Source organism: Leuciscus leuciscus (genome assembly GCF_965113295.1).
Source record: "Leuciscus leuciscus genome assembly, chromosome: 22".
Classification (NCBI taxonomy): Eukaryota; Metazoa; Chordata; class Actinopteri; order Cypriniformes; family Leuciscidae; genus Leuciscus; species Leuciscus leuciscus.
The window spans coordinates 27,410,379-27,435,951 of record NC_138746.1 but is presented as its reverse complement, the minus strand read 5'-3'; the positions used below and the strand labels follow the sequence as shown (position 1 = coordinate 27,435,951).

The 25,573-nt window shown below is 36.7% G+C and overlaps 1 protein-coding gene and 2 long non-coding RNA genes across 3 annotated transcripts in view; 1 reads left to right on the top strand and 2 right to left on the bottom strand.

The window, feature by feature from the left end:
• LOC309487005 (uncharacterized protein) overlaps positions 1 to 25,573 on the top strand; it is a 344,782-nt gene that overhangs the window by 80,432 nt on the left and 238,777 nt on the right. The window lies entirely within an intron of this gene.
• Positions 1 to 25,573, bottom strand: part of LOC309487037 — a 206,986-nt gene that overhangs the window by 93,874 nt on the left and 87,539 nt on the right. The window lies entirely within an intron of this gene.
• On the bottom strand, positions 18,048 to 20,093 carry LOC309486043. Its single transcript, XR_014201371.1, has 3 exons — positions 19,985 to 20,093; positions 19,813 to 19,909; positions 18,048 to 18,370 (listed from the first exon to the last, which is right to left on the bottom strand). It is a non-coding gene; the product is annotated as an uncharacterized lncRNA (long non-coding RNA).

Here is a 25,573-nt window from a genome sequence, read left to right as displayed (position 1 = left end):
ATGAAAAAGTCAATTTACAGCCAATACAGGCAGTTTACCATAGGAAATATATGGTTTTAAAGCGATTTTACAGTTATAGCACCTTTTGCCTAGTCTTCTTATAGTCTTGCCTGATCTCCACCACTTTTATTAGTAGTACTCAAAGTGTGCCCATATATATGTGTCAGATTTGTTGTAAATATTTAATTTTGATAAGGAGTTTAGACAATTATATTCAGTGGCGTAACGAGCCACCACCGGGCCCTTAAGTAGGATTATCAAGGCGGGCCCCTTGATGACGCAATTGATGACATTGATGACGCAATGTCCGTGAGTAGGCTACCATGAATAGGGCAGGATATGATCATACACAGCATATAAGAGATGAGATGACTAACAAAATCAGGAGTAGCCTACGCTCACCAAAAACAAAACAAAAAAACAACAAAAAAAACAATGGGGACAGCGCACTATAAAACATTGTTAGGCCTAAGTCCAAATACATGAAAAAGATGCTCTCTTACATTATAGCGGGATTTTCCGGGCTTTCCTATGTGCAACTGCAAAGTTGTCGATTAGATCAGGATTGTGCGCACAGGCATTCTCAATTGACCCTTCGCAGGGAGTTTGATTGACAGGCGATCTGACTAATCATAATCCGCCATTTTGTCCAACAAAGCAGTCAGGAGAGTTAGTAGATTAACATAGGAGGATTTAAAGTTGAAAAACAAAGTGTACTGACGTCTTAGCACTTTAAAACAACATTCCTTTTATGTTCATTCATGTTTATTTTAATGCTATAAATTAACTAGAAGGAAGAGATGATCGGTTCACAAGCAGCTTTAACTGAGCCTCGAGTCTACAGCGATCTGTCAGACACATTAAAGAGTCACAAAACGGTATTTATTGTTAAATGTCTCTAAAAAATGACTACATTTGAAAGGTGAGACTTTGTTTCATATCAAAAGTACTTGTCTGTCACCGCGCAGTCTTTTTTCTGATCCGCAATGTATTTTTCACTGCGTGAGAACTTGGTGTGGTGTGAGAGTGGCGTCGCTTGTCAGACATAGCAACAGTAACTAAAGTGGGCGGGTCTTTGCGACCGGTCATTGACAGTATGGACGGGGATTCGCCAGTCCCAATTCAAAACAAATTTCATCACAATCCATCATTGTTCGTTTCAAACATGTGAGAGCATCAAAATGATCCATGGGTGAAATTGATTGGATTTAATTCATTTTTTTGTCAGTTCCTATCATAATTTTAACATTTTGGCGTTATTGTTTAGCTATTTACCTATGTTTTCAAATTTCCTTTGTTTTTTTGTTGTTGTCTCGATCGGACTAACGTCTTTGAAGATAAACACAATTTTTTAAAGCTCTAAATGACACTTATAAAAACCATAAGGCGAAACCTGGCATGCTTGGTATTGTTGGACTCGGCAAGGATTCAGGAGTCTTAGGAGGTCACTCCTGTGAAAAAACACTGGCATTGTGTCAATGACGTATACTGAGTTTTTTGAGATACACCAATGTTCTCATAGACTATCATGGCACCCTGGACAAAGACACTGCGTGCCAATTTTCAGTAGACTAACAGTTGGGTGCGCTTATAGCTATTTTCATGATTTTTTTCACTGTTATAGCGCCAACAATTGGCCAATTGTCACGATTTTTTTCATGTCAACTCAGATTGAGCTTATGAACATGTGACCCAAGTTTAGCGAAAATATCTCTTTCTGCTCACAAGTTATAACCATTTTATAGTGCCACCAAGTGGACAATTGTCATGATTTTTTTTCACATGACCTCAGAATGAGCTCATGAACATGTGTCCCAAGTTTTGCGAAAATATCTCTTTCCGTTCACAAGTTATAACCGTTTTATAGTGCCACCAAGTGGCCAATTGTTGCGATTTTTTTCAAGTGATCTCAGATTGAGCTCAGGAAGATGTACCCCAAGTTTAGCAAAAAAATATCTTTCCGTTCACAATTTATAACCGTTTTAGTAAAAGTGGCCCTGGTGCCATCAAATATTTTGGTTCCCCTTATCGACCGTTAATTGAAATTTTGAATTGTCTGGATGATTATTGATTGTCAGACTCCAGAGAATATTCCTGCAGTGGTTTGATTCCGATCGGGCCAAAAACCTAGGAGAAGTTCGCAAAAATAGGTTTTTCAAAAAAATGCAATTTACTCGAAATTGGCGCTGACGGGCGAGCAAATCGGAGATAGCCATTTTGTCCGCCTTGAGCCAAGGATTCCAACGATATAAGACACTTGATCCTGGGACAAACGGTCTAAGAGTTATGAGCAATTTTGAACTTTTGGTTGCTGTAGCGCCACCTATGGGCCAATCGGGGTCATACTCTGATAGGTTGTCCCCAAATTGAGGCCTACCATCTGGCCAGGTTTCACGTCTCTAGGCCTTACGGTTTGTCCTGCACGATGCGTTTTACGAATCCTTACAATTACAATAGGGTTTCAGCATTTCATGCTTGAACCCCTAATAAGAATGGAAGCTTTTTGCCATTTATAGCGCCACCTATGGTCCGATCTGCATGAAACTCGGCATGCTTCTTCACCATGTTATGACACATATGCTCATCAATTTTTGTGAAGTTCCGAGTTTTCATTTGGGATTTATAGGCTTTTTAGTGTATTTTGCCACGCCCCTTTTCTAAATGACCCTGTTACAGCCACCCAAATGCCAAAGTTAAACTTTTTTTCGATAATTATTGATCTAGAGAGTCCAGAGAATTGTCCTAGACTGGTTTGGTTCCGATCGGGCCAAAAACCAGGGACTAGTTCGCAAAAGTAGGTTTTGGACAAAATTCGACATAGCAGAAAATTTTCCCTGCCTACATCCAAATCGGAGATAGCCATTTTGTCCGCGTTGAGCCAAGGATTCCAACGATATAAGACACTTGATCCTGGGACAAACGGTCTAAGAGTTATGAGCGATTTAGTACTTTTGGTTGCTGTATGGCCTATGGGCCAATTGGGGTCATACTCTGATAGGTTGTCCCCAAATTGAGGCCTACCATCTGGCCAGGTTTCACGTCTCTAGGCCTTACGGTTTGGCCTGCACGATGCGTTTTACGAATCCTTACAATTACAATAGGGTTTCAGCATTTCATGCTTGAACCCCTAAATAGCCTAAATAATTTAACGTTATATAAAGTTATGAAACTAAAACTTTGCCCTCAGCCAAAACGATTTGCCAGGGAGCAAATTATAGATTAATGATATCAAAGATCGTCCGTTAGATATAGCCTACACAAGACGAATTATATCTCATGTTTAACCACTAGACTAGAGACATAAGCCAGCGGCAGACTGCAGCAGAACTAGCCGAGGTAAGGCTGTTCCAGGCGAGATACATGATCGCTGAGCACCCGGTGATCCCTTGGATCTCACATCTCCGAAAACATCAGATCAATTTTTTAAATAGGCGCTATCTGTATAAACAAACAACATATTTGATATTGAAACAACTACATTATCTACTAAAAAACTCTTAAAACTACATTTCGTGACACATTAACAGTAGTATTTTTAAATTTCGCGGTCTTTCTCCTGCTATTGACGCAACTTGAGATTTTAAATATTAGCTATAGAATATACACAATTTACATATACAATTTAATTTAATCTTACCTTGCATATAGCAGCGGGATTTAGCATTCTACATAAAGCTACCACATAATAACACTAAAACAGCTCACGTTAGCTACAAGTTATCGCGAGAACAGATTTAGATCAGGCATACTACTGGCATACTAATTGGGTCCTCAGCCCGGACCCATCACTTCAGAGTGACCGGATACTTCATCACACCTGAAGCGCAAAACGGTCTGTTTATAAGCAGAGGAAGAGCCGCAGAGCCAGTTTTACCCCAGCAATTTTACCCCGCGCATGCCCAGTTTCATCACAACAGTTTTACCCGCAGAGTTCGTTTACCGTTACATTAACCCATACAATTTGTATTATGCATTTCCTTAACATGTACTTGCTAATCAAACACTTTATATGAACAAACTACTATTCTATAAAACACAATCGGTCTTCCGACCTTTTACTATTGTGTTGATATGCGCGAGGGAGAGAGAGCAATACAGCGCTCGTGTTGTTTGAAGGCGGTGAGAGTGTGCGCGCGCGGCCGGGGCTCTCTCTCTCTGTTTGTTCTTATGTGCTCTGTCCACTGATCTAAATAATTAGTTGTTACGACGACACGTTGAACTAATTCCCTCCCTCATTTTGTTTTAACGAATTACAACGTGGCCAAAAAGAATGCTAAAGACCTATTTTTGTGAATTGGTGAATATTCAGGTGAATTATTTCGTGGCCATGAATAAATAATAATTATTAAACTGTTTTTCTTACCTGTGAAGATAGCTCTTCAGTGAAGGCCGACTATTCTCGTACAGCTTTTTATTCCTTTTTTTTGTGAATTGGTGAATATTCAGGTGAATTGTTTCGTGGTCACGAATTAATAATACCTCAGCACGTTTTACAAATTTGAGTACAACGTCGCCACAATATAGTAAAACGAGGGAACAAATTAGTATAACCTGCTGAGGTATTATTAATTCGTGGCCACGAAACAATATTCACCGGAATATTCACCAATTCACAAAAATATAGGTCTTTTTAAATATATTTACATATTAATATAAACCAAAACTGCGCATGCGCGGGGTGAAACTGCTGGGGTGAAACTGTGGCTCTGCGGCTCTGCAGTCAGACCCTTCTCGAGGAAGACCCGCTGTATGTAAGCTATTGAATTCGACACTTATTGTGATTTAGGTCTCGATGATGTCGGGACGTCATCTTGTACAGTAGATGGCAGTAATACTCCCAAGGAGTGAGCAGCCAGTAACAAGTAGTAGTAGAAGAAGAACGCAGTAATCTCAGTTCTCGCGCATGCGTCCTGGCGCTCCCGTGAACTCTCGTCAGAGGCCCACATTGAAGAACACTAATAGTTGGATAAAGTCGTTATTTTTGTTGTTTTTCCGCACAAAAAGTATTGTCGTCGCATGATAAACTTAATGTAGAGCCACTGTAGTCACTTGGACTATTTTAACGATGTTTTTAATAACTATTCTGGGCCGGTGTTACAATATATTCGGTTTCTGAAATATTTGGTTCCAGTGGGTGGAGCTATCATGAATATTCATGAGATCAAATCGCGGGCGGGGCAACCAATACTACAGGCGAGTGGAACAGAAATTATTAGAGCGCCTCAGATCGCGTTTTGCTAAAATACTCCTATAACTGCCTGGTCACATTTTGTAAGTAATGAATCGGTTTTGTAGCATGTGTTTACCTTAACTATTACAGACCTGATCACTAAGCGTTGGAAGACAACACACCTACAAAAAAATGCATATTTCTCCCAGATTAGTTGTTGACATTTTCTGATAGTAGAACTGTAGGCTACGTTTCTCATGATTTAATTTTTATGTGTATGATTGCATCTTTAAAAAAATATTTACAAATATATTCTTGTGTTTTTATTCTGTCTCCCAAAGTTGTCTGCATATTATTAAAATAGCCTTTAAATTCTAGGCATATAGCTCAAAACAACACAAGAACTTGGAGTTGCATGCTTTAAATTTTGCTTTACACTCATCTGAAAATCATTTTAAAACACAAACCTCATACTTTAATAAAAGTTATCATGAATGTTAAGCTTCAGTTGCATTAACAGTTGTTTTCTCTAGCAATGTTTTAGAATGTTTATCAAATTAAGCAATAATAATGACTAACCATTAAACATAAAAAAATAGGCATACATCTTATCAGTTTAGTAATGTTATCATTCTTATGTCATCTTTTTGTAAATAAGTGAACACAAAAACACATTGGTGTAGAAGAATCGGGTATACCAAAAAAGAAGGAAATGTATAGTTATAAATGCATATTTGAATAAAAGAAGAATAAAAAAAATATATACACTTTTAAGACACTATCTAAAAGTAATTTTCAGTTAATGAACGCAAGAATAAAAAATAAAAACATTTTACACAGAAATATGTTGAGGGAGATACTTTTTGTTTATCAAATTTAAACAGTATAGATAGTGTTTAGGATATTTAGTTTACTTTATGTATATTGTATTATATTATTAGCATGGTATATGCTCTTCTTTAAATTACTTTTTTAATTATATGCCCATGATCAACCACACCTGAGAAAGTTCTTTTGTGACTTGAATTTCTGTTCAATTCTTTAATGAACACAGCTCTGGCCAATAAAAAAATTACATTCATTATAGTTAGTGAAGCATTCAACATCCAATTATCTATGGAGATGTGTTAAAAGAATAACGAGTATCAATCACAATTCATATAAATAAGCCTACCCATCTTTATTGGATTTGTCATTTTGGCTGTCAATATGGATAAGCAAATGTTTCAAACCTTGTATGAGTTAAACAAATCTGGAAAGGTTCCCCATGGCATTTCTAAAAATGAAAAATATGTCCTTCTTAGAAGGGCACAGAACTTCACAATCAAGGGTGAGTGAAGTCACACTTAGTGATTTCTCTGACAGTCTCTCCATTACCAAAACTTTCAACTACTTTCAGATGAGGTTTTATACTATATACGGAAAAGAGGAGAGGGTGTACTGGCCAAAGTTTTGGACTCAACAGAGGAGGCCAAACGGGTATTTGATGAGTTCCACAGCAGTCCAATTGGTGCACACTGTGGTGTTCAGAAGACAACTGATGCCATTAGTAAAAGGTTTTATTGGCCTGCCATGACCATTGATATTAAAACCTGGGTGAGTGCAATTAACTGACATTCATGTCTTAATACTTTCCTAGCTGTTGTATCAAAATGAAATTAAACAAATGTTTTAGGTTATGCACTGTGCAGCATGCCAGAAAAAGCAAGCTGAAATTAAGGACAAAGCTGAATATACCCCTATTGAGGTAAGTTGTGTGTTTGTTTAATGAAGAATATTCTCACTTTAAAAAAGAAAGGTGTGTTTTTTTTTTTTTTTTTTTTTTTTTTTTTTGTTGTCAGGTGGCTGAGCCATGGGACATTGTTGGCATGGATTTAGTGGGAAAGCTCACACCAACTAAAGAGGGCTACCAGTACATTTGTGTAATGGTAGACTATTTCACAAAGTGGTGTGAGGCTTTCCCACTAAAGACTAAGAGTGCTGACGAGGTAACAGCCTGCATTGTCAAGCTATTTGACAGATTTGGGGCCCCAAAAAGGCTTTTGACTGATCAAGGCAAAGAATTTGTGAACAAGGTTAGAGAATTACGCCTTTAAAATTTGAATAATTGGAAAAATATTAATAATTAAAGTCTTGTGTTGGTTTGTATAGATCAATATGGGTGTCTGCCAAGTACTTGGCATTAAAAGAAATTTATGTGCCCCCTACCACCCGCAGACCAATGGACTGGTTGAAAGATTAAATGGCACAATTCAGAGGTATGAAAGTGACCATTCAACTGATAAAACAATATGTAACAACAATGGCATCTGCTTTTCGCATTAAGTGGATCATGTGATGGCAAAACACATCGTCTTTGTCCTTGCTGGTTAATAATTGCCCCACGAGGACCCATTTACCAGCGCCCATGTGACTCGTATCCCCCAACTTTACGGCCTCATGGCATTCCGCACACACACACAAACACCCTTTTGTGTATAACTGAGAATAAGAGAAATATCTGTTATTTTCCTTTATAATGTGTGTACCTTCCTATATGCACGTGTGATAGAGGTTTGGTTTGCTAGAGTATAGTTTTGAATTCTAAATGTTCATTGAAGGGAATTCCTCAGTCGTGTCTTGTTGTAACCCTAACTCAGACCATAAAACTTTACGACCCAAGCCTCAAAGGCATTCCAGAACACACACACACACACACACACACACACACACACACACACACACACACACACACACACACACACACACACACACACACACACACACACACACACACACACACACACACACACACACACACACACACACTCTGGAACTTTGGAAACAGATATTCTTCCACATAACAAGCCACTAAATGTTTGATACGTATTCCTATGTTTCTCAAAGTGTCGTCACTTGCCATAACGGAAACACTGACAACTTTATTGTGTGTTTAATCAAACTTTATTTGTGTGTAATGATGCATATGAACGTATCTCTGTGTTGCTATCTTTGTCACTATTCGTTTTTGGTGTTGTTTTAATCCCCGTCGCAAGACGAAGGAGATTTTTGATAAGGGACTGTGATAAACGTTATTGTTCCATGCGTTTTTAATTCCCCGAGCATAATACCATATTTTGCCCCCTCGTGATTCCACACGTGGGGTCGGGCTGCATTAACACACAGAATTCTTCCCGCCTCAGATAAAAAAGACAATCTGATTCGCTGAGCCTCGGGAAGGGGGCGTAAACAGATGTCTGATAAAACACAGAAGCCCCCTCATCTCGCTCTCTTCTCTTCCTCCGCTCTTATCGCTTCCAACTCAACTTCCTCTCTTCGGACCTTCTTCTCCCCGGCGCAGCGCTTCTCCAAGGAACATCTGAAGGAGGCCCTGGCCTTCTCCATCGAACGAACCCATGTTCGAGTCGTAACAGCCGGTCTTTGCAACTAAGATTTCCAGCCTCTCCCATCCCGGGAGACGAATCTGAACTTTTCCGGTAACGTTAAATTCAAGTGAGCCTTTACATCGTTTTTCGAAACGACCCAGAAGAAGAAGCTAGACGCAAACCAGCCGGACACGCGCACGCGCGTCCCCTTTTCAGCATCACACTGAAAGAGTACCACATCTCGCAAGTATATTGATTCCTATAAAAGCTGTTCCAGGTGTCTAGGTCTTAGGTCTGTGATTTAAGTTACCCTCTATCTTCCCTCTATTTCTTTCTTTCTTTCATGTCATTCATTCCGATCACGTCATGCTATGTTTTATGTTTTTGTTCGGTTAAATGTTTGTCTGTTTTATCGTTTGCATTTTACGTACGTTTATATTTGTAGCTTATAATCTCTAGCGTGTGCCATTTTATTAATAAACCCATTTATACTTTTAACTGTCTCTGTGTTTGAAAACCCACTTTTTTTTATAAAGTCAATGAAACAAAAGATCTATAAAGCTACAGGCTCTATATTATAAAACTACTTTGAGTAGTTTTAATTTATAAACCCAAAGAGGTTTTGTCTTCGTGGCCAGAAGACAAACTTTCTTGGAGTTTTGTAAACAGGAATACTTCTTCTTAACTGTAATGATCAGACAGTACAGAACGAGGCATTTCCTATAATTGATAAAGTAAATGCATATGCGATTTATGAATTATGACCATGCGTTATAAATATTAATATTGCCAAAATTCCCTATATTCTTGAGCTAATTCGCATTAACCCAGAGGCATTTACGTTACAAATACATGAATGGCAGATGAAGAATGTATCTGCTCTTGTCTGTTCATTGTATATTTACTCATTTATCAGTTACATTTAATTGAAACACATAAGTCTCACACTCACTATAGGTGATTAACTGTAAGACTTGTTTTTCAGGTCTTTGAGCAAGCTTGTGGGAAAACGTCCAGACACATGGGCAGATTATTTGGAGGCTGCAATGTTCGGTCTCCGAACTAAAAAACAAATAACCACCAAATTCTCGCCCTACTTTTTAATGTTTGGCCGTGAGGCAAGGTATCCTTGTGAGGTGCCAGACAATTATGAGGTAAGCATCTAAATAAATTTTTTTTTTAAAAACAATATTTTTGTTATTGCCAATCAAATCCAATTTCTTTATATAGATCAACGGAAGTGTGGAGGACATTGTGGCAGAGGAATGTATTACAGAATGCATTAGAAGGCAGGACAGAATTTTTAAAACTGTGCAGGACAACATTACAAATGTGCAAGGTAAAGTTAAAAAAAGGAAATTGGAGAAAGGAATGGCCATTGACATTCAGGTTGGAGACAGGGCCCTGCGGCAGAACATCAGAAGCAAGCAGAGAAAGGGGGGCAAGCTGGACCCAGATTATTTGGGTCCATACACCGTTATAAACGTGGAGGGCAAATCCATTGATGTGGTGGATGATGAAGGGAAACAAATTCCCAAAATCAATATTGACCATTTAATTCATTTTTTGGAGGATCCTCCTCCAAAAGTTACGAAGTTTTGCCCTCCTGCTACTGTGCCTTCAGTCCCTCACGTTACTCTTACACTTACATTGAATTGGCTCTATCACTCTCTCTCCTCTCTCCACCTATATCTGGTGTGTGGTGTGCGCACTGGCGCCGTTGTACTGTGGCTGCCGTCGCATCATCCAAGTGGATGCTGCACACTGGTGGTGGTTGAGGAGAGATCCCCTGATATGATTGTAAAGCGCTTTGGGTGTACAGTAGTACATATGAAAGTGCTATATAAATGCCTGATTCTATTCTATTCTACTCCCCAGTCCCCTGTTCTACAAGCACCTCTCAAATTCATGCCTTTCCTCCACCCTGTTACCCTGCCTTATACACACCTTTTCCTGCAGCATGTACCACTACCTCTCAATGTGCTTTTTCCCATGCCCCTCCCTCATGTCGTGATGCATCCTGGAACACAGTGTTCTGTTCTTTTTAATCCAACACCTGCTGGCCCACCATCTTCAAAATCCGTTTCTGCTGCCTGCCTTGACCCCCAGCCTACCTCCAGTCCTGCCACCCAGTCTCCACCTTTACCTGGCCTTCCCCCCCAGCTTACCTCCAGTCCTGCCACCCAGTCTCCACCTTTACCTGGCCTTGACCCCCAGCCTACCTCCAGTCCTGCCACCCAGTCTCCACCTTTACCTGGCCTTCCCCCCCAGCCTACCTCCAGTCCTGCCACCCAGTCTCCACCTTTACCTGGCCTTGACCCCCAGCCTACCTCCAGTCCTGCCACCCAGTCTCCACCTTTACCTGGCCTTCACCCCCAGCCTACCTCCAGTCCTGCTACCCAGTCTCCACCTTTACCTGGCCTTCCCCCCCAGCCTACCTCCAGTCCTGCCACCCAGTCTCCACCTTTACCTGGCCTTCACCCCCAGCCTACCTCCAGTCCTGCCACCCAGTCTCCACCTTTACCTGGCCTTGCACCTCATCCTACCTTCAGTCCTGTCACCCAGTCGGTCGTACAGCATTCCCCCCAAATATCTTGTTCTTCAGGTATGTGTTGTACGTGTTTTCCTTCATAATTTATATATCCTACATGTAAATAACTATAACTATCACTATCTCTGTAGTGTTGCAAGACATATGGGCAAGGAAAATGGGTGGGAAACTTTGCAGTAAAGTTGGCCCGTACAAGGTCTTTACCTGGGATTTGGAACGCCTCAAACCTGGGGCGAAACTTGAAAGTGAGGTTTGTGCTGCAGTTAACATGATTGATACAATTTACTGTAGTTCACTTTCATTTTGCTTTTAGAATAGACCATATTCTGTAGTCATACAGTTATACCTTGCAAGTCTGTCATCCTTCTTTTTGACCACAGGTCATTAATGCGTACCTGACCTGCCTTGTGAGGAATTATTCAGGTAGGGCATTTGTCCTGGATTCCTTTCAAGCCACAAATATTTGGAAGAGGAAGGCCAGTTTGATGAAAAGGGTAAAAAAACTAAAAATCCTGATGCCATACAAGTAACTATCATGTTCTCAGATAATTTGGTAATCTGTTATTGGAATGCCACATTTATACCTGTATGCTGTAGATGGATCTAGAGGCATATGATGTGCTGGTGGGGTCAGTTAACGAGACTAACCACTGGACACTCCTGGTTTGTTCTTTTTTTTTATTTATTTGTTTATTTTTTATCCTTCTCTGTAAACTACAAAGGCTTAAATGTGAGTCATTAATTCATGACCCCATCTTGACAGATGATATATCCCAAAGAAAGAAGAATTTTGTATTTAAACTCCTTTGGTGAAAGCCGAGGCACACTGCTTCACTGCAGAAAGGTTGTAAGGTAAGGACAAATGTATGAAGATACTCAAAATGTTGGTCTGTTATTTTTATTAATCTTCTTTTCTTCTACCAAAGTGAATTTATGGCCAGCAAAGGCACTCCAACCACAAAGTGGCAATGTCAAACATTACCACACAGCATCCAAAGGGATGGGAATTCATGTGGTGTATTTGTCTGCAAGGTACAGAATTATATATATATATATATATATATATATATATATATATATATATATATATATATATATATATAAATAATAAAAATGTTGATTTTGCTTTGTCAATGCTCTTTGTAGTTTGCTGAAGCAGTTCTAAATGGGGGCAGTTTGGAGTTTCCATGCACTGACGCAGATGTTGCTCTGATGCGGCAAAACATAGGCCTGTGTTTGCTACAGCCAACTGGTGGGGTTTTTTTTAAACCCAAGTTATACATGATATTGCTTAGTGATATGCATCATTACACAAATACCTTGATGCTTTTGTTTCCACAGAAGACCTGTCTGACCTATGCTTGTCATGTGGGGACAAATATCCTCACACACAGGACAACATTGACTCTTGGGTATTTTAATCTGTTCTTTTTTTTTTCCAACTTTGCTCATTTAATTTTTCATAATGTCACTGTCTCTTTCAGATTGAATGTGACAGTTGCAATGGCTGGTACCATTGGATATGTGTGAATCGGCCAAACAAGAAACGGGTTTTTCTTTGCCCTGCGTGCCAAAGCCCTTAATTTGGTACTCCCATTCACAGCATGATTTCAACGACCGTCAGAAATTTGACTGTGCCAAATAAAAAACGAAAAACAAATGAATCAATTTTCTAGCGTTTTGTCTGTTTTATTACAGTTAAGTGCACTTACTTTTGGATTGTTACATTGTTTTGAATTATGCCTTAAAACATAAAAGTGGCCTCTTACTTGTTTCTTTTCCAGAGTACTGTTCAATGCACACAGAGCATGCCTTCAAGAAACATCTCACAGACTCCTGGAAAACATTTAACCACAAGTTCCTATATATGTGAAAATGCTTATAGCTCAGTTTCAATTTAGAGCTACATTCATGGAGCAAATCCTAACCCATAATGAGATGTAGTAATTATTTGGTCACCAAACTTGGCTGTTATTACATAATGGGGTCAGAAAAGGGAAATATTACTACAGTAGAAAATGCAAATAATTATCACTTAATTTGACCAACATTCTAAAACACTGCAAGAGAAAACAACTGTTCATGCAACTTAAATTGAACATTTATGATAGCCTTCGAAGTACGAGGGTTGTAGATCAAAATGATTTTCAGTTGAGTGTAAAGCAACATTCAAAACATGCAACTCCAAGTTCTTGTGTTGTCTTGAGCAATCAGCCTATAATTTCAATAAAGACTATTTGAATATGCAGACAATTTAGTATGACAGAATAAAAACACAAGAATATATTTTTATATATTTATTTAAAGATGCAATCATACACATTTAAAAAGGTTTTTTTTAAGTCATTCTTGAGAAACGTGCAGTTCTGATGTCATAAAATGTCAACAACAACTAATCTGGGAGAAATTGAGAAATATGCATTTTATTGTAGTCTTCCAACGCGTCCTAGTGATCAGGTCTGTAGTTAAGGTAAACACATGCTACAAAATCGATTCATTATTTACAAAATGTGACCACTGACCAGTTATAGGAGTAGTTTAGGGCAAAACGCGATCTGAGGCGCTTGCTAATAATTTCTGTTCCACTCGCCTGTAGCTACTCGCCTGTTGGTCGCCCCGCCCGCGATTTGATCTCATGAATATTCATGATAGCTCCACCCACTGGAACCAAATATTTCAGAAACCGAATATATTGTAACACCGGCGAGTTTGGGTCCCTCTGATAGCCTATGGAGGAGTGAGAAAGCTGTCAGATTTCATCAAAAATATCTTAATTTGTGATCCGAAGATGAACGAAAGACTTACATGGTTGGAACAACATGAGGGTGAGTAATTACTGACAGAATTTTCATTTTTGGGTGAACTAACCCTTTAAGGAGTGATCATGACAGCATTTAGATTTTTTTTTATTTTTTTTTATTTTTATCTAACGTTAATAGAAAACGTAACGTTAACTGTTAAGTGTTGTTTTTATTTTTTCCCCATCTTCAAGTTTGCATGACGTGTGACATTTGGAACCTCATTATGTTTCTAGGTAAGATTTGTATTACATTTACGTTTACTTTGCCAGTCGTATTTTTGACTCGGTGTAACAGCACGTCTTTTTCAGTTCAGCTACATTCAATTTGACCAATCAGAGCCAAGCTTTTCAAGTCGAAGTCGAATCAGACTCGAAGAGATGGAGATACTGCTATCAGAAGTTACTGGTAAGTTTTAGTTGCTGTTTGCATAAATAAATAGCTCACTGTTTAGTTTTTTTTTTATTTTTTTTATTCCCAACATTTTTTCCTAGTTTCCTAGTCTAATTTGTGTAATTCATGTAAAAATCTTTTTATTTAATTGTTTTTTTGGGACAGCAGCAAGTCACTTGTCCTGGCTTAAAATATTTTGCACTACTTCTAATTTCCTTAAATCTTTTTTAACAGAGGTGAAGAGTGTATGTGTTTCTGTACATCACTTTCTTTCTTTTTTTTTGCTCTCAAAGTCAAAGGGGGCTGACTAAAACATTAATGCTAAAAACAAAGATTAGCATTTGTTGTACATTATAATTATTATTCTTGTTGGCTGGGTATACTTTTTCAGTTAAACAGTTAAATTGCCCTTTTTTGCTGTGATACAGTGGCATACCATGTAGACTTCACAGTTGTTCAAGAGATATTTTATTAACTCCTTTTCTGAATTACATTAACATTTTATATTGAATGTCTACTGTTAAAATATTTGAACTAAGCATAACATGCCATGTTAAAGAATTCCATTTTTACCAGGTGAAAAAGACTTACTATTAAATGTATTAAATATGTACTTAAGTATGTTTTTAGTACAAAACAAATGTACTTTAATGCATTTATAATACATTTAACAGTACGTCTTTTTCACCTTATGTACAACATAGGGAAATGTCAAAACATCATACTGTGTTGTAATAAAAAACGTCTAGGTTACGACCTCTGTTCCCTGAGAACAGGGAATGAGACACTGCATCGATGACGCTATGGGGAACACCCTCCATGTGAACCGGTGTTGCTGTGAAAAGCTGTACAATCACGGCAATAGAATTTGACTGGCGACAGCCTATGACACTACTAGTGCGACTCAGAAGTATTAAAGAGGCGCCTAGAGAACATCGTTCCCCAATAGCATCATCGAAGCAGTGCAAGTTCCCTTTTGAAAGGGAACAGTTACTTTTTTAACAGAGGTTCATTTTGCTTTAATATAAAAATAAACTCATCTTTTTCCCCTTTCACAGACACTGTGATCAAACAATTTCCAACATGTCTGAGGTGCGACCACTGATTCGAAGGAAATGCAACAATGAGGCAAACTCAAAGACCAATCACTCCAATTCAATTGAAGGATGAAGATGGTTTGAGTTGTAACAGTACTGTAACTGTTTGCAGCTATTAATGACTGCACTTTATTGACTGTAGTTAGGTTTATTTATATTTATGTTAATGTATTTTTTTTTTACAGTTTACATATGCTGCTGTACTGATGTACACTGGGTGTAGTACATTAAAGTTTACTAGCTTTCAAAGTGTGTGTGTGTTTTATACAAATATTTTTTACTGTGTGTTTTATTGAATGATAATTTTCCACTGTATTTGTAATACAATAAAATATATTATTTTCATAATTTTAGCATAAATGAGGCAGAAAATGCTACTGATAACACAGTAATAGTGTACTTGACTACTTTTAAAATGCACCATTAACATATTTAATTATGTTTTATAAAGGTACTGTTAACATAGTTAAAATATATTTGAAATAAATTTACTATATAAAAAATATGTGAGCAATACATAAATATGATTTGTTATATATTCTTTTATTTTAAATAATTTGTGTATTTAAAAATGCATTAAAGATGGGTTCAATTGTACTAAAAGGGTAACAAAATAAAAAATAAATAAAGCTGAAATAGTATGTTAAAAGCATATTTTAGTTCATCTTCAGTGTGTCTAACAATAGCACAGTTGAGTACACTAAAATCTTAAGTTTATCTTAAGAAGTACTAAAGAAAAACTTTTAGTATATTAAGTACAAAATTAGTGTGCGAAAATGGAGCACTTTAAGTACATTATGGAAGTGTACTTTAATAAAATGTATTTTAGTGCACTTTTTTAACCTATTAATACATTATAAGTATAATTTGTATATATTTATTATATATTATTATTATATTTTAAATAATTTATTATTGTATTTAAAATGCATTTAAGATGGTTTCAGTTTTACTAAAAGTGGTAACAAAATACTTTTTTTTTTAAAGCTGAAATAGTATATTAAAAATACACTTTAGTTCATATTCAGTGTGTCTCAAAATAGCACAGTTGAGTACACTAAGATGATCTTAAGTTTATCTTAAGAAGTACTAAAGATAAGCTTTTAGTATATTAAGTACAAAATAAGTGCGCGAAAATAGAGCACTTTAAGTACATTATGGAAGTACATTTTGGAAGTGTACTAAGTGCACTTAAAATGTATTTTAGTGAACTTTTTTTTCACCTGGGTAAGCTTCATTACAAAATGCATTTTCTAAAAGTGCACTTAAGTGTGTTTAGAAATACTGTCATTAAAGTGTACTTGTTTTAAGTAAAACTTTATTGCACATTATTTCAAACTGCCTTTTGAAAAGTGCATTTAAAGTAACACTAAAGAACTTTTACTCTTCGGTCGCCCTACAGGTTGGAAACGGAATTGAACATTAGCGCTGTCGTAAATAATGTAGCCTACTGCAGCCTACTGTCGCACGCACTCTCGCTGTTTATCCAGCAGCACTGGCTTTGGAATGAAAGATGTCCACAGACAAGGTAGAGTATGTTGCATGATTTGATGAAAGTATTGTGACATCAGAAACAAAGAAAAACTAAATAATGACTATTGTTACGCTTGCCGTAAAGCAAGTCAAATTTGTAGTTTTCTATGTCTCATTCGAACTACAGAAACGCTATTCGATCTGGCAAACTTGCATAGTGCGGTTATAGCAGACATAGGGCCGCAAAGCGAATGCAGAAGTCCCAGGTGAAAAAAAAGTTAACTAAAATACATTTTATTTAAGTGCACTTAGTACACTTCCATAATGTACTTCCATAATGTACTTAAAGTGCTCTATTTTCGCGCACTTATTTTGTACTTAATATACTAAAAGCTTATCTTTGGTACTTCTTAAGATAAACTTAAGATCATCTTAGTGTGCTATTTGAGACACACTGAAGATGAACTAAAGTGTATTTTTAATATACTATTTCAGCTTTTAAAAAAAAAGTATTTTGTTACCACTTTTAGTAAAACTGAAACCATCTTTAATGCATTTTAAATACAATAATAAATTATTTAAAATATAATAATAATATATAATAAATATATACAAATTATACTTATAATGTATTAATAGGTTAAAAAAAGTGCACTAAAATACATTTGATTAAAGTACACTTCCATAATGTACTTAAAGTGCTCCATTTTCGCACACTAATTTTGTACTTAATATACTAAAAGTTTTTCTTTAGTACTTCTTAAGATAAACTTAAGATTTTAGTGTACTCAACTGTGCTATTGTTAGACACACTGAAGATGAACTAAAATATGCTTTTAACATACTATTTCAGCTTTATTTATTTTTTATTTTGTTACCCTTTTAGTACAATTGAACCCATCTTTAATGCATTTTTAAATACACAAATTATTTAAAATAAAAGAATATATAACAAATCATATTTATGTATTGCTCACATATTTTTTATATAGTAAATTTATTTCAAATATATTTTAACTATGTTAACAGTACCTTTATAAAACATAATTAAATATGTTAATGGTGCATTTTAAAAGTAGTCAAGTACACTATTACTGTGTTATCAGTAGCATTTTCTGCCTCATTTATGCTAAAATTATGAAAATAATATATTTTATTGTATTACAAATACAGTGGAAAATTATCATTCAATAAAACACACAGTAAAAAATATTTGTATAAAACACACACACACTTTGAAAGCTAGTAAACTTTAATGTACTACACCCAGTGTACATCAGTACAGCAGCATATGTAAACTGTAAAAAAAAAAATACATTAACATAAATATAAATAAACCTAACTACAGTCAATAAAGTGCAGTCATTAATAGCTGCAAACAGTTACAGTACTGTTACAACTCAAACCATCTTCATCCTTCAAGTGAATTGGAGTGATTGGTCTTTGAGTTTGCCTCATTGTTGCATTTCCTTCGAATCAGTGGTCGCACCTCAGACATGTTGGAAATTGTTTGATCACAGTGTCTGTGAAAGGGGAAAAAGATGAGTTTATTTTTATATTAAAGCAAAATGAACCTCTGTTAAAAAAGTAACTGTTCCCTTTCAAAAGGGAACTTGCACTGCTTCGATGATGCTATTGGGGAACGATGTTCTCTAGGCGCCTCTTTAATACTTCTGAGTCGCACTAGTAGTGTCATAGGCTGTCGCCAGTCAAATTCTATTGCCGTGATTGTACAGCTTTTCAAACACCGGTTCACATGGAGGGTGTTCCCCATAGCGTCATCGATGCAGTGTCTCATTCCCTGTTCTCAGGGAACAGAGGTCGTAACCTAGACGTTTTTTATTACAACACAGTATGATGTTTTGACATTTCCCTATGTTGTACATACAAGTTGAAAAAGACGTACTGTTAAATGTATTATAAATGCATTAAAGTACATTTGTTTTGTACTAAAAACATACTTAAAGGAGCTGTATGTAAGAAATGTATTTCAATTAATCATAAAATGGCCCTGATATATTAAGAAATCATGTTCATTTCAAATACTTATATCACTTACAACAGTAGTCCGGCCAGGATATTGTCATTTAAAAAGTGAAGTTGCAGCCCTCAACTGATGTTGATGTTGTCATCTTGTGTTTTGGCCTGAAGTGCCACCCTCCACCTATCTACCAATCACGAAGTCAGTAGTGTTTCGGCGTCGGGGTTGCCAGCTCTGCTCTAGTTAGCACAGCTACATAGCAGCCTACGTTCCTGCTGGATCCTGCAGCCTATCTGGCAACCTCGAGTCAGGGGGGAGGAGGAGGGGATACACCGCTCTACAGTAATTTGAAAGTGATTGCAGTACCAGTTTTGGCCACAATCTTACATACAGCTCCTTTAAGTACATATTTAATACATTTAATAGTAAGTCTTTTTCACCTGGTAAAAATGGAATTCTTTAACATGGCATGTAATGCTTAGTTCATATATTTTAAGACAATATAAAATGTTAATGTAATTCAGAAAAGGAGTTAATAAAATATCTCTTGAACAACTGTGAAGTCTACATGGTATGTCACTGTATCACAGCAAAAAAGGGCAATTTAACTGTTTAACTGAAAAAGAGCCAACAAGAATAATAATTATAATGTACAACAAATGCTAATCTTTATTTTTAGCATTAATGTTTTAGTCAGCCCCCTTTGACTTTGAGAGCAAAAAAAAGAAAAGAAAGTGATGTACAGAAACACATACACACTCTTCACCTCTGTTAAAAAAGATTTAAGGAAATTAGAAGTAGTGCTAAATATTTTAAGCCAGGACAAGTGACTTGCTGCTGTCCCAAAAAACAATTAAATAAAAAGATTTTTACATGAATTACACAAATTAGACTAGGAAACTAGGAAAAAATGTTGGGGAAAAAAATGTTGAAAAAACCTACACAGTGAGCTATTTATTTATGCAAACAGCAACTAAAACTTACCAGTAACTTCTGATAGCAGTATCTTCATCTCTTCGAGTCTGATTCGACTTCGACTTGAAAAGCTTGGCTCTGATTGGTCAAATTGAATGTAGCTGAACTGAAAAAGACATGCTGTTACACCGAGTCAAAAATACGACTGGCAAAGTAAACGTAAATGTAATACAAATCTTACCTAGAAACATAATGAGGTTCCAAATGTCACACGTCATGCAAACTTGAAGATGGGGAAAAAATAAAAACAACACTAACAGTTAACGTTACGTTTTCTATTAACGTTAGATACATTTTTTTTTAAAAATCTAAATGCTGTCATGATCACTCATGATTAAGTAGTTGCAAAACATTTAAGAATTCCGTTAATCTTCGAAAGAAAAACTTAAATATCGTAGGCTAATGAAACCTGAGAGATTTAACTTATATCCCTCTGATGATTCACCAAAACTGTTCACGTTTGAAAAAGTTAATCGCAAAAAACGTGGTTTCCTCCCAGTCCTCTAAAGAAACACGATCGCTCCAGTTTAAATTATTAGAAATCTAATCACATTCAAGGAACGCACAGCAAGCTCAGAGTGAGGTGTGAGCTCATTATCACAAGAACCAATCACAGCCGTTCAACGGCTCTGGAACCAATCAGGATTAGTCACGTGTGTTATTCGTATTTTTCAAATTTAAACAAGTACAACATATTTTTGGACAACATTTAAACGTCTTTGGAAAATGTATCTATTGGCGCTTTTCCACTACACAGTACCAGCTCGCCTCGGCTTGGCTCGGCTCGACTCGACTCGGCTCTGTTTGGTTTTCCACTGTGTAAAAGTTGTACCTGTACCTGCTTCCAGGTACTTTTTTTCGTACCACCTCCGGCGCGGTTCTGAGCGAGCTGAGGCGATACTAAAATGTGACGTGAAAACACAGCAGACTGCTGATTGGTCAGAGAGAATCGTCACTATTCACTGCGTCATCATTGCACGCACCAGACGGAAGCTGTGTCCCAATGTTGAAGGCTGCATCCTTCGAAGGACGCAGACTTCAAGGATGCAGCCTATGCGTCCTCTGAAGGACGCTCCATGTAGCCTTCCTTGGATTTCCTAATTGCGCAGCCAGGTGTTCCCGATCACCGCTCCTGGCGCCAAGCAACAGTGCGAGAGGACAGCTACTATCCTGATCATTCATTTTGATACAGTAAACAGCTATGGAGCCAGAATTGGCTATTGTCATTTTTATGTTTTATATTTTACTTGAGGACATGGTGAGGATGTTTTAGCCCCGGCACTGCCAGGTCATGTATTTTCGGTTTAGCCCTGTTTGAATACAAAACCCAATTGAATATAAAAAGTCCAGTATTTCTCGCGCTCGTCATTGGCAGCTGTCACAGTTGCCAGGCGACAAGAACAATCCTTCGTAGGCTAGACCGGTCCGAGCGCGTCAGATGCGCCCTTTGATATGGGACGCTGCAGCAACAATTTGTTAATATTGTGACTAATTTTGTTACTTTAATTTTCGGAACTGCATATTTCGTTAAGTATTCACTTACAAATGTGAAGTAACCTACTGAAGTACTTTTTTCCTCACATCACAATATGATTACATTAAACTACACAAAAGTAGCTATATAATGTAACAACCAGATATTACTGTATATTGAAAATATACAGAAGTAAAATGCAACATATACGCAGTAATGCAGTAGTAGCCTAATATAAATGCAGTAGTTATTAAAAGTACTTTTTTCAGAAAGCCGTCGATTGAATCAGCCCTGCAAACCTGTTGGTAGACAACTTAGTGGATAGTGGAAATATGCACTCAAACGCTCTGGAGACAATCCCAGATGATGTCCCACCAGCAGGAGGCCTTAGGGGCAGCCCATCCCGGTCCAGCAGCTCAGCTCAATAGAGTCTACATAATTTTTTTCTTATTTTATGTATTGTAAAATTAAATGTTTATGTTGATTTTGATATGTTTAACGTATTTTGTAAATAGTTGGAAAAAGTGCTTTAATGTAGCCTATAGAACAAATGATTTTCATTTACCAATTTTATTTGAAAAAATAAAAAGGTATAGAATTTGTTTCATGCAGAAAGTATTACTGTCATTACAAAAATAAACAATGTCCAGAACAATTCATTCTCTTTTATTTACACAATTAAAGTAGCATAAAAATAAATGTACATAATTTTTATTTTAAAAAATAAAAGTGAAAAAAGTTAAACAAGAATATGTAGAACATTTTTCAATCATTCTCTCAAGAAGAGAAAACAGCCTGTCCATCCTCTCCCTTCTTTCCTGTGCACTCCTCGCCTCTGCCTCCCTCTGTAGTTGCATTTCTTCTCTGATCAAGTTCAAAAACCCGTCCTGTCTCGCCGCCTTCGTGCTGGTGCTCCTGCTGGTGCTACTGGTGGTGCTGGTGCTGCTGCCCCTGGCTCCTCCTCACCGTGGGCACCCACTACTGAACTCGGCCCTGGTCTGTCCTCAGGGATTGAGGCGATGAGGACAGGGGGGTTGGTGCAATGCCTCTGTCCCAACACCTCATCCATGAGGACAAACCAGGGCCAAGTTTCAGCAGTGGGTTTCCCACTCACACCCTCTCCTGTCCCAGGACACTTGCAATCCTAAAGGCAGAGCAAATGAACCATGGCTTGTTAACAACAACAGGACAATACATTTCAGCAAAGATGTGTGTATTACTTTTCTTATATATATATATATATATAAACCCATTTTTTCCTGAATTGTTCTAAAAAAAGCAGAAAAGGGTACTTAACACAGAGGAGCAATCTTAAGTGCATTGTTAACACTGCAAAATATGACACATCAAGACATGCATACAAAATACTTAAGAAATCATATTTCTGTATACTAAAATTTGGTTAAAACCAAATAGCATGACAGCACTACAAAAACACATAAAAGTGAAACCCCATTGCCTTATCTACTGCTTTTCTTATTATTTTGGGCTTTATTGGGTGAGTGATATTTCTTATAATACACAAGTGCAAATATTACAAATAGGTCGTTAAACTAATAACGTTATTACCACAAGTTTTGCCTAAAACTACATGATAAATGTAGCCACGCAATGGTGACGAAGGAGTTAAGAAGAAGTTTATAAGAAATTTAACTCTGGTTTCGCTAGCTATTTGAGTAAATTAAAACATAATACTTACATTTAAATGTGAATTTGCTGTCCACCACCGATCTCTAGTCTCGGCCGCCTTTAAAAATAAGTAAATAAATGCTGTCGTCAACGGCGCGCAATGACTTATGGGGTAGAATAGGGTAGAATAGGCCGCTAAGTGTCCATTTATGTATCCTTCTTTTCACGGGGAAACGAAGGGTGCATTTGGCGTCGCTTTTGAATCAGGGAAGCCTTCGTCGCGGCGCGATGACGCAACCGGCCTTCAAATACGGACTTCGGAGGATGCAGAACTGAATTGGGACAGCCTTCATCGAGCCGCGTGACGCAATCGGCCTTCAAATGCGACCTTCCAAGGATGCAGCCTTTGAATTGGGACGTCCTTCGTCGCGCCGCGGTGACGCAATCGGCCTTCAAATACGGCCATCCGGCCTTCAAATACGGCCTTCGGAGGATGCAGCCTTCACTTTGGGACACAGCTGGAGTATCCTGAATAAAAATACACTCGATTTCCTCCATTGTCCTGTGTGTGTGGGTAGCGGGTGTATCTCGCGCGTCTCGCGTAAAAGATTAAGTCACGGCAGTTTCCTGCGGCGTCGCTATGACGACCAGGTACTATTGTGGAGGTACTATCTGCAATGGAAAACGGAGCGAAAAGCGAGCCGAGCCGAGCTGAGTCGAGTCGAGTCGAGTCAGTACTGGTAATGGAAAAGCGCCATATGATGCATTTAAAATAATATGATGTTGATATCCTTGTGGGAATTTCAGTAGTAGTAAAAACATATCATGTAATGGACAACACCCTTTTACAAGTATAGCCTACAAACAAGTAAAAGTGAACAACATTAATTTTAAGTGCTTATTACAATGCTTAATAATAGTTGACAAATGTTTATAATACATTAGAAGTTGGTACATTATACAAAAATCTAAAATATTAAAATCATAAATATTACAAATATATTGCACTAGTCCTAAGTGTTTAAAGTACTTTAAACACACTAAAAGCTTAATCATTTTGCTATGTTCTTACACAAGTTACACAAATGTACTTTAAGTAAGAGCAACATAAGTATGTTTTCTTAAAATACACTAAAACTTCACACAAATGGTATGATTGTGTTCAGCATATTTCTTATAAATTTAACTAAGCATATATTTATTACCAATGTAGCCTACTTATTGTGCACTTTTTAGAAATATATTAAAAGTATGCTTGTGTTTAGCATACTTCTTAAAAGTATAATTAAGCATATATTTATTACCAATGTACCTCTAGTGCATTTGTTAGAAATATATTAAAAGTATGCTTGTGTTTAGCATATTTCTTAAAAGTATAATTAAGCATATATTTATAACCAATGTACTTCTAGTGCATTTGTTAGAAATATATTAAAATTATATTCAAAAATACGACTGGCAAAGTAAACGTAAATGTAATACAAATCTTACCTAGAAACATAATGAGGTTCCAAATGTCACACGTCATGCAAACTTGAAGATGGGGAAAAAATAAAAACAACACTAACAGTTAACGTTAAGTTTTCTATTAACGTTAGATAAAAAAAATTTTTAAATATAGATAAATATAGATATTAAAAGTATGCTTGTGTTTAGCATATTTCTTAAAAGTATAATTAAGCATATATTTATTACCAATGTACTTCTAGTGCATTTGTTAGAAATATATTTAAATTATATTCAAAAATACGACTGGCAAAGTAAACGTAAATGTAATACAAATCTTACCTAGAAATTATGCTTGTGTTTAGCATATTTCTTAAAAGTATAATTAAGCATATATTTATTACCAATGTACTTCTAGTGCATTTGTTAGAAATATATTAAAATTATGCTTGTGTTTAGCATATTTATTTAAAATATAATTAAGCATATATTTATTGCCAATGTACTTCTAGTATACTTTTTATAAATATATTAAAATGCAATTCAATGTATTTTTAATGCACTTCAAATAAGCATGTTGGTAATACAAATGTATTATAAACATACTATTTGTATTTCAATACATTTAATACTACGTCTTTTTCACCTGGGTATTTAATTTTTACTTAAAGCAAGGATACATTAATGACAATATTTCTAAACATGCTTGAGTGCACTTTTAGATATTGCACTTTGTAATAAAGCTTACTTAAGTTTTAAAACTAGTACACTTTAATGACAATATTTCTAAACACATGTAAGTGCACTTTTAGAAAATGCACTTTGTAATAAACCTCACTTAAGTTTTAGTTAAAGCAAGTACACTTTAATGACAATATTTCTAAACATATGTAAGTGCACTTTTTAAAAATGTGCACAATGTGGTGTGCCTTAATGCACTTGAAAGTGTCAGTTTTCTGTATACTATTTGACATAAAGTGTAATTTATGAGAGGAATATTTGTACTTAATGTACAAATTTGTACATAAGTACATTTGTACAGTAAGTACATTGTAGCCTACTGTACTTTACATCTGTGTACAGAACATTGTGGAAAATAAGTGTGTCACGGTTCGCAGGTTCGCCTGTTCATTCTGTGTCTACTGTTCTGGTGTGATTGCTTATCGAGCAATCAGATCAGCCGCAGGTGCGGCTCGTTTTTGTGCCCTGGAACGATTCGTG